The following is an 11,612-nucleotide window of genomic DNA, read 5'->3' as shown; positions in this document are numbered from 1 at the left end:
CACAACTATGTTCATAGCAGCTTAATTCATAATAGTTAGAAACTGGAAACAACCTAGATGTCCCTCAACCAAAAATGGATAAAGAAAATGTGATACATTTACACAACAGAGTACTAATCAGCTGTTAGTAGTACATGACATTGTGGTAGTACATGCCTTTAATCCCAGCACTCAGGAGGCAGAGCCAGGAGGATCTCCGTGCGTTCAAGACCAGCCTGGTCTACAGAGCAAGATCCAGGACAGGCACCAAAACTACACAGAGAAACACTGTCTGGAAAAAAACAAAAACAAAAACAAACAAAAGAAACAGTAACATCAGAAAATTTGCTGGTAAATGGATGAAACTAGAAAAAATCATCCTGAGTAAGGTAACCCATACTCAAAAAGACTAACATGGCATGTACTTACACCTAAGTGGAAAGCCATAAATCAAAGGTGAAACATGCTACAACTCACAGATCCAAAGAAGCTAAGTAACAAGTGGGGCTCAAGGCAGGAGTGTATTAATCTCACTGTGAAGGGGAAATAGAACAGAAGCAGGGCGGGGAGCTTGAAGGGGGAATGGGAATGGGAACAGGAAGGATCAGGTTGAGAAAGGATGGACAGAGAAAGTACTGGGAGAGATGACTTAAATCTGGGAGCATCTCTGGGATGAGCTAAGAAACCAGAGCAATGGAAATTCTCAGGAATCTATGAGGGTAATTCTAGCTAAGATACCTATCAACAGGGGATATGGAGCCTGAACAGGCTACCACCTGTAACCAAACAAGACTTCCAGGGGAGGGATTGGGACACCAACCCTCTGACCTACAATTTGTTCTGCCTACAAGATGTGCTAGGGTAAACATGGAATATAAATTGTGGGAGTGACCAACTCATGACTGGCACAGCTGGAGACCCATATCCTGAGCAGGAGCTCATCCCTGAAGGCCGGGATATAGAGTTGTGTGATAGAACCAAGCATGAATGGTGAAAATTTAATGAAATGATTCTTAATGACATTTTGCTATACTCACAGAAGGATGCCTAGCCCAACTCTCATGAGAGAGGCTTCACAGAGCAACTGAGGGAAACAGATGTAGATACCCACATCAAAAATTAGGCCTAGCACAGGGAATCATGCAAAAGAGATGGAGGAAGAATTGTAGGACCCAGTGGTATCAAGGGCATCACAAGAAAACTCACAGAAACAACTAAGCTGGGCTTATATGAGCTCCCAGAGACTGAACAGACAACCAGGAAGCCCGCATGGAACTAGACACTCTACATATATGTGACAGTTGTGTAACTTGGCCTTCATGTGAGACTCCTAACAATGAAAGCAGGGGCTGTCTCTGACTGTGTTGCCTGATTTTGGGACACATTCTTCCTATACGATTGCCTCACCCAGCCCTAATAGAAGAGGAGGTGCCTAGTCTCATTGCAACTTGATATACCATGGCTGGCTGATATCCATTGGAGGCCCACCTGTATCTAAAGAGAAACAGTGGAGGAGGAGAGGATGGGGGAGGGATGGAAGTGGAGGAGGGGGAAAGTAGGAAGAGGGGAGATAGGATAATCCTTGATTGGGATGTAAAAACAAAGTAAATTTAAAAAATGAAAAAGAACAAAAACAACAAATTTGAAATATATTTTAAATCTTTTCCTTGATAGTTAATGAAATAACCCTTCACCATGTTTTATGAAGGGCTAAAATTAGCATTAAGTAAACAAATTTAACTGTTGATAGCTATTATTCAAAAGAATCTGAACAGTCATTATTATTTTTCAATCAAATTAGTTCATTAGGGAATAATGAGACTATTTCAAACTTCAGAAATGGCACATGCAACATTTATTATAAAAGATAGAAAAAAAGACTAAGTTTGAAGGAAAAGATAGAACAAAGCTTGGTAGTTCTACATCATCCATCATTAACCAAATTATAAAATCTTAAGGAAAGTTATGCAAAGTAACTGAGATTAATTGTTGTTAATTGACTAAAGTCACAGTACCAAGTGTTGCTTTCAGTTGTGATAGTAACGTCATTTACAAGGTTAATGACTTTGTTCCCTCACAGCCCCCAGTTATTTTTCATACTGTAGCAGAGAAGTGTGAACAGATGGGCCGAAATAACATCTGGCTCAGGTGAGGACCTCTGCTGCAGCTGACATCCTCGAATGATTTCCTTCAGTGTCATAGAAAGTAACGAGAAACCGTGTAGGTGACAAAAATAAACAACTTGATAATACAAACATGAGCAGAGCCGGCCAAGTTCCAGGGAGAAGAGCATAATCAGCCACAGCAGTTCAGTCAAAAACTTCTCACCAATAAAACAGTTTAAGATATTTACATTTGATGTAGTCAATTGATCAGCACTGCCTTTCTTTCCCCACTCTCTCCAAGATTATATGTAGATGCACATTGAACTAAAGCACTCATTTTATGCAAAACTACTTTTCATGCTTATATTTTTTTTTGATCCCCAGGATAACACAAATTTTATTATACTATATGACTTCTAAACTAGTGAGACCCATAAAGATGTATCTAAGTTTAAAAGGGACACAATAGCAAAACTATCATATGGAACAAGAATTAATGAGTTGAACTAATTGTGCCCACATTTCAAATACCCCATTTTAATAAAATGATGAGGAATGCTTCAATCAGTAATTAGACTATGAAAAACTTCTAAGTGAATGATATGTTAATAATAATGATGCCTACCAGGAACTAAAGCCATCATCAATAAATTTCATTTCCTTCTGTACTTTAAACAATGTTAACACCATTTTGTTACAGATTTGAAGAACTTGATCTCAAGTATTTTAGTAGTCCACGCTTGTGCCAGCTGCTGGATGTAATATTTCAATTCTCTGGTAATATGCAACTATGTCATTTCTAATTCACAAAATCTGCTCATACAATGCAAGGTAGAAATTCACAACCAAATGACAGGCACAATCTCACAAAAGGGAAAATTTTCAAAACTGCCAAGAACATGTCCATCTTTAATCATTGGCAGAACTACTTCTGACATTTGTTGATACATTGGAGTTTGGTTTTGCTTCTCTGTCTAGTAATACTCATTATAGAGATATGGGTGACAACTATCTCTTGGAGAAGTAGCCCAAGAATGAAACCTTTAGCCTGATTTTCTTTTTTGCATCATAGTATAGTGTTACTACTGCCTTTTCAAGATGAAAATCACTCCACACATAGCAAATGTAATCAAGGCTATTGTCATGACTGGGATACGGCTAGGCATATTCTGTGGGTTGTGCTTCTATTTAGGATATGTTCATTTCATGATATATTTCATTTTTGATGACAATCTAGAGAACTATAGTTTCAATTCTCAGAGCTAGTGTTATTTTTGTGTCATTAAATATATGAAATATGTTGGGAAATGTGATTATTTAAACTATATTTTCTTTTGTTTTATAGAAGACATTTCAATCATAACTTCTTTTCAGCTCATCAATATACATGACTCTAGGGGAAAATTTTTTATTAGCCTAATTTAGCTATAAAGAATACTTAGCATACTGACAAATAAGTTATGGTTTCTGAAGCAAAGTAGGGTTATTGAAACCTATTTTCTCCAGAGTCACTGCCCATGCCAAAAGCAATATCAGAGTAAACAGTTTGTTGTAAATTATTTTTACTTGTTTTACTGAGATGCTTTTTATAGATTATATAATTTACCAACTTAATGTATAAAATTCAATGAGTATTTTAGTATATTCATGGGAATGTATGGATATAACTCTAATAATCTTGAGGATAAATCAAAATTTGCAATAAAATAAAAAAATTATCCTGAGTGAGATAACCCATACTCAGAAAGATGAATATGGTATTTTTCACTTAAAAGTAGATATTAGCTATTAAGTGAATGAAAATCAACCTACAATACACAGACCCAGAAAGGTTAGGTAAAGAGGAAGCTTCTAGGGAGGACACATGTGTCTCCCTTGAAAGGGTAAAGGGAATAGATTTTCCTGGCTGGAGGCAGTTGGAGATAGGAAAGGATTCAGTTGGGCAGGAAAAATACAGGAAAAGACATGGAATTGTTAGACATTTGCATGATGGTAAAGAAACATAGTACTATGGAAACTTGCTGGAATAGAGGGTGACTCTAGTGAGTACTCCTAGTAATAGAGGTTATGAAGTTTGAACTGGCCATATTTTGTACCCAGGCAAGTTTTCCTGTGATGGGAATAGAGTATGTTAGGTTAAATTATTGAAAAACCGAGTCCTATGGAGATCCTTAAACAACCTAGGCTAATAGTAGGACAGCGGGACACTTTTCAAAATCTGACATTGGTGCCCCATTGCCAAGGACAATATCCACACAGCTCATTGAACATAGAAATGATGAGTTGGTACCTAAAGAAAGGATGAGTAGGTGTCGAGCCTTCAGCTTTAAATTCTAGTCTTTTTGCTGAGGATAGGTACTCTGCAGGTTATATGTGTAAAGAGAAACCTGAGCACCAACCCAGCCCCAAAACTCTGGACCTACAGTCCATCCTGCCTACAAAATGTGCTGGGGCAATGGTGACACAAAAGGAGTAGTCAACCAAAGTGTCTGGTTTACTTTTTGGCCCATGCCATGGGAGGGAGTCCATGACCTGCACTGCTGGGGTGAACATCAACTGGAGACTGAATAGCCCAGAGACCGAGGGTACAACCAAACACAAACTGGAAAAAAAAATAATGAAATTATTCCCAATGACATTCTACTATACTCACTTGTCCAGTGAGGCTTCCACTGGCAGCAGATGTGAGCAGATTCAGAGACCCAGAGCCAGTTATTATTCAGAGAAAGAGAGTCTAAATTAGAGATCCCCATTGAGTCCCCCCCCTCAAAGCTTGGGAAATGCCATGGAAGAGATGGGGGAAATTTGTAGGAGTCAGAGGGGATGGAGAATACCAGGAGAACATGGCCCACTGAGTCAACTAAGCAAGGCTCATATGGGGCCTGCATGAGTCTACACCAGGTGCCCTGTGTATATGCTATGGCTGTTAGCTTGGTGTTTTTGTGGGGTTCTATCAGTGGAAGTGGGTTTGTCTCTGACCCTTTCGTTTGTTCTTGGGACTCTTTTTCTTCTGCTTGGTTGCCTTGTCCAGCCTTGATATGAGGGCTTTTGCCTTGTCTTATTGTGTCCTGTTTTGTTGTGTGTAGTTCTTGTCTCTTAGAGGCTTGCTCTTTTCTAAAGGGAAGCAGGGATGAGTGGAGAGGGGAGATGAGGGTAGCTGGGAGGAGTTGAGGGAGAAGAAACTGTGATCAGTATGTATTTTATGAGAAAAGACTGTATTTACAATATAGAAAAAGAAAAAATGTTTTCCATACTCCACCCTTATCAAATGAATCTTCTTTGATTTATCTTCTTGTGTTCCACTAATACAAATGTATGTGTAAAACCATTCAGGCTTTGACTTGGGTACAATAAAGTATTCATGTAGACTAAAAATGGAAACGTAAATAAGTAAATAAATAAAAGACAAAAAGCCCCTATCACTGAGGCACACATGCTACTTCTCAGTAACACAATGAACCAGCCACAGAAAATCTTTCCTTTTAAATTTTTATAATCACATATCCATATGTAAATATATCATATATCCATATCCATATATTTATAAATGGAGCCGGGAAATAACTGCTTTGATCACTGTCATTTGCATATGAATTTTAATTGGGGGTTCATACTGTAACAAGAGTAAGCTGTCAGTCTTTTCATTGCTTTCATTATTAATTAAGTAGTTATCATCATTCTGATGTTCTTTACGTAAAAAAAAATTAACCTACAAATAACCCATTAAAATGGGAGTATAATGGCTGGGTTATACTGAAGAAAATGTTACTGTGCAAGAAGATAGCAAGCTCTGCTCCCTAGCCTCCAGACTGTTTTGTATTTTACCAGTAACCAATGTGAGTCCTTTCCACTCTCCATTTTCCCTATCTTGGAGGTTTTAGGTAATTTGAGCCATCATCACTTTGCATGTTTTTTGTTTTATTGATGTTTGAAATTTGGTATTATATAGTGACACAAATAGTGACTATCTTAGTATATGCTAATTTTTTCACTCATTTTCTTTAGTGAAATATCTACTGAAATCCTTTTCCCTATTCATTTTAGCCATTCATTAATTCGGTTGCTGCGATTGGAAGGCAGCTATGCTCACCACTAAACCACCAATGCTCGCTTGGTTGCTGCGATTGGATTTTAGGACTTATCTATATATTTTGTATATGTCTTATAGCAGACATATATTTTGTAAATATTTTTCTCCCACACCGTGTTTCTCATTTTATTCCCTTCATTTCACAGTGTCTTTTAAAGAAATGACACCCATAAAATCTCACCAACATGGCTGCCCAAATATGAGCTGAACAAAAATGACATCAATGGAAATTCCAAACTGGGCAGAGAAAAACCCACAAGGCCTCAACCCTACACAAAGAACTACAGACAACTGAGAAGAGCTAGGAGAAGAAGAGGTGGTCCTCCTCAGTGAAGAGTACACCTATTAGTTGCCCAGTGTCAAATATTAAGTCCTGAAAACATGAATTAAAATAAAATTATGTGGACTGAGCCTGAGAAGGAATATATATATATATATATATATATATATATATATATATATATATATTCCTAAATATAACCTTTACATATATATATATATTAGGGTTATACACACATATACGTATACTTATATATGTGTGGGTATATATACGTGTGTGTGTGTGTGTGTGTGTGTGTGTGTGTGTGTAATAAAATAAGAGGTCAAGAATTTGAAAGAGAATGGGAAGAGGTATATAGGAAGGTTTGGAAGGATGAAAGCTAAGAAAGAAATGTTGCAATTATTTTATAATGCTAATAAAAAAAGAACAAGATATTTTTACTTTTAATACAAATATAACCTATGTAGACTTTCTTCATGCAGTAAGAACTTGATGCTGTACCACTCAACTCCAATCAAACACCAGTAATATTCAATATATTATTTCAAAACTTGCATATCTATATACGTATTGTATTTTGTAAAAGTTTCATATAACATTCACACAGACTACATTATTGTCTCACTAATGCCAGTGCTTGCATATTTTGAAAGTTCAACGGCAGAGTCTTACCATGACATGCACAGGTTTCCAAAGCATTGACTCAGATGTAGGAGACAAAGGCAGGAGAGGCCTGAAAGGTCTTAGCCACCAGAGCTAGATTCAGATGCTAGACCACATCTTACCTCCAAACACACACCAGGAAAGCAATTAGCACAAGGCTGAAAGGATCTGAGGCACTAAAAGGAAAGTGGTATTATCTGTACTTTTCTGTAAATTCTGTATATTAGCCCTGTCAGAAGCAGAGCTGGTGAGGTTTTCCTTCCACTCATAGGTTGCATGATTTTCTGACAGCTTCCTTTCCTGGACAAAATTAATTTTATTAATTTTAACACAATTTCATTTGATCATGTTCTCCAAAACTCCTTCCTAAACCTGCACATCTTCCTACCCACTGTGGTTTTAAACTCCATGTTGTTTATCTGTTTATATGTGAGACTCAGCCCTGTGTTATTGAAATTCTGTTCAGAGTTCTTGTTTGCCCAGATGTCTGAACAGTGTACTACCTGCTTTGTGCTAGTAGTTTCAGTTAGATTTTACATCAAGGTCTATGATCCATTGCAATTCTTTTTTTGAAAAGGTAAGTGATATGAATATAGTTTCATCCTTCTGCAGGTGGTATCCAATTTTACCAGCACCATTTGTTGAAGACTTTATCATTTTCCCACTACATATATTTTGCTCCTTTGTCAAAATTAGATTGGCAGAGCTTTGTTCACTTATTTCCATGTCCTCTATTCTATTTCAGTGTTGTACCTGCCAGTTTTTATTCCAGAACCAGACTGTCTTTATCACTATAAATTTGTAGTTTAATTTGAGGATGGGTATTGTGATACATTCAATTGTGTTCTTCCTTCTTGGGCTTGCTTTAACTATTTGTGGCATTTTGTGGCTCCATATGATTGCTTGGACAGTTTTTCTACATCTGTACAATAAGACATTGGAATGTAAATAATGTGGTAGTTTGAATGTAATTTCCCTCATAAACTCATAGGAAGAGGCACTACTAGGAGATATGGCTTTGTTAGCATAGGTGTGGCCTTGTTAGAGGGAGTGTGTCACTGTGGAGGTGGGTCTTGAGATCTCAAATATGCTTAAGCCACACCTACTTAGCTCACAGCCTGTGGCCTTTGGATCAAAATGTAGCTTCTTCTCCACTCCCAGCTCCTTTTCCAGCATTATCTCTCACTGTATGCTGTCATGTCCCACCATGATGATAATGGACTAAACCTCTGAAAATGCAAGCCACCAAACTAAATGTTTTACATTCATAAGAGTTGCCATGGTCATGGTCTCTCTTTATAACAGCAGAAACTCTAACTAAAACAATAGGTGTTGCATTAATACTGTAGATTAATTTTTAACAAAGCCATTGTCACAATATTAATTCTGCCAGTTCAATAGAATTGAAACTCTGTCATGTTGTCATGTAATATGATGTATAAACAAAGAGAGTTGCAGCTATTCGGGGCCAATCACTTGTGGAAAACTCGTCCGGTGGTCAGACAATTCTGTTTTTCCCGCTGAAGCCCCTCCCCCATCTCAGGACCTGAACTCAGGTTGTGGTTGAATTTTCTACGAATATTCTGTACATGTAGATATTATCATAGCAGAGTATCAATATCTGTGTACATAAAACGAATAAAATAAATATATTGACTATGAATACAAGTACTGGAAGCACAAAAACCAAAGTTTTTATAAATAAAGAGAAAGTCATGGAAGGAGCAGGAAATGTCAAGTAATGGAAGAAGATTAAATTTTTGATTTCAGGTGTCTTATGACAGAGCTATATCAGCTATTGGAGATTGTTGAGGGAAGGAGAGACATATCTTTAGTGGAAAACTACTACCATATTGCCCATGCTGCAGTGGATGACTCTACACACATGTACATATAGACAGCTCTAATTGGATTTAGTAGTTTATTAAGCTTTTTGGAAAATAAAAGACATGAGCTTGTGAAGGAGATGTTTTGGAGAGTCACAGAGGAGTTGGAGAAAGGTCATGTTGGTATGACTACGACCAGAATAAATTTTATACACATATGAATTTTTCAAATAAAATGCTACTTTTATGATGGGGGAATGTCTTGTTGTATGCTGTGAAAATATGTTGCTCTTATTGGTTGACAAATAAAGCCATTTGGCCTATGGCAAGGCAGCTTAGAGCAGGCAGAAAATCTAAACAGATAGACAGGAAGAGAAAGGAGAGGCAAAGCAGATGCCAGCTGCCACCGAAGAAACAACATGCCAGCAGACCAATAAGTCACAGGCACGGGGCAACTTACAGATTATTAGAAATGAGTTACTTTAAGATATAAGAGCTAGCAAGCAAGAAGTTTGAACCATAGGCCATGGCCATGCAATTTGTAATTGATATAAGCCTCTGTGTGTTTACTTGGGTCTGAGTGGTTGCAAAACCAGGTGGGACACAGGAATTTTATAAAAGGCTGTGGGACCTTAGTGCTGGGTGAGACCAGGAAAACTTTCAGCTACATTTTTCAAATAAGAAGCTCTGAAAATCTGTTTTGTGTCATTAGTACCCTGTTGCAGAGGTGAATCATAATGATGATGACATATTCAAAGTGTTTTGTAATGAATTGTTCACATTAAATGTCAATTAAATTAGGTAATATAATAAAGTATTTAGCTACAACTTTATATACTGTAAATATGTATTACAAGTACTGTATAATATTCAGGTATCATAATAGACATAATATTAGTATATCTAAGAGTGAAAGTTTAAATGTAATTTTTTTCTTTCTTAAACTTTTTTCTATTACTGAAAATTGATTATTTTCTCATACAATGCATCATGATTATAGCTTCCCCTCCCTCTACTCCTCCCAGTTCCTTCCCACCTCCCCTACCCCCTGGATGCACTGTGTATCTGTCTCTCAATGGAAAATAACAGGCTTCTAAGAAATAACAACCAAACATGACAAAATAAAATGTAATATGATGAAGCTGGGAGTTTGTATAGAAGTTTGACATGGCAACCCAAAAGGAGGAAAAGAGTCCCAAGATCAGGCACAAGAGTTAGAGTCCCATTTGTTCTGACAGTCAGGAGTACCATAAAAATACTAAGCAAATAAGTATAATGTATAGACAATAAACCTAATACAAACACCTGTGGGCTGTGTGCTTGTTGCTTCAGTCTCTGTGAGCTCATACACTCTTTGTGTATTTGATTCAGAGGACCTCGTTCTATTTAGAATTGAAATTTTTCAGCTTAATATCAATTATAAGAATTATAGATGAATAATGAGTTTAAGAACAATTTTAACAATTATAATAAATGTTCAATGTTAAAATAATCAGAGTATAAAACACTTTTGAGCCTCTGATATATCTATGGGGGCATTGTCCCATGCTCTGTATTTTATGTACTTATTTGTGTTCATGAATATTGTCAATAAGCAGCTTGTAAATAAAAATAAATACCAGTGGAAAGAAAACATTTTAGGAGATAAAGAAGTATTTGCCATACTATTTAAATGATTTTCTTATTTTTTAAGTTCATAGTTTCTATTCTTTATTATTATTATTTTCATTTATTTTTCATACCACATTTTCCCCTCCCTCCTCTCTTCCCATTACCTCCTCCCACTTCCGATCTATGCTTTCCATTCACTCCTCCTCCATTTACAAAGGGACAGCCCTCCCATGAGAGTCAACAAAGTATGGCACACAAAGTTGAGGCAGGACCAAGCCTCTCCCCCTGCATAAATGCTGGGTGAAGCAGCCCAGCATGGGAGATAGGTTGCCAAAAGCCTGCTCAAGCACCATGGTTAAGTCTTGATCCCACTGCTCAGAGTCCCACAAACAGACCAAGCTACACAACTGTCACACACATGCAGAGGGCCTAGGCCATTCCCATGCAGGCTACCTAGCTATTGGTGCCATGGACTGGCCCACCGGGAGTACCACAACCATAGGAGAATCAGGGCTTGGGTAGTCAGGAAGGCAAGGATTCGGCGACTGACAGACAGACAACACACTCAAAAGTGGTTTGAATCTGCTGCAATTTTACTTCTGCAAATCAGTAGTTTATATACAGAAAAGAAAACTATCAAGTCATACAAGGAACAACAAGAGCTTGGCAATAATTCAATTACATCATCTTTAAAAACAGTAAGCATAAAATTATTAATCGGCGCTAGACATATCCCTTCACTCACAAGAACTTTATGACCCAAAGAGTTTAAACTTAGTACAGTTCCTAGACTTGTGTAGGCTTCTTGCAGCTATGTCCTTCATCTTTATCTCAGCCGCTCGCTAATTTATTATTCATTTTTATTTTTTTGGTTCTCATGACCCATTTAGCCAATTTAGATGCTGCAGATCCTCCCTAAGTCTTTCTTCAGTTCTTTACCATATATCTCTTCTAATATAAAACCTTTTTACCTGCTGGAATATGGACTCTTGTACTTTTACACCTGTAAGGGGAAGGGGTTCTGCTGTAGTCCTTAAGTTTTCCATGCTAAACTTCCT

The sequence above is a fragment of the Peromyscus maniculatus genome, chromosome 19, assembly GCF_049852395.1.
Source record: "Peromyscus maniculatus bairdii isolate BWxNUB_F1_BW_parent chromosome 19, HU_Pman_BW_mat_3.1, whole genome shotgun sequence".
NCBI lineage: Eukaryota > Metazoa > Chordata > Mammalia > Rodentia > Cricetidae > Peromyscus > Peromyscus maniculatus.
This window is presented reverse-complemented; position numbering follows the sequence as displayed.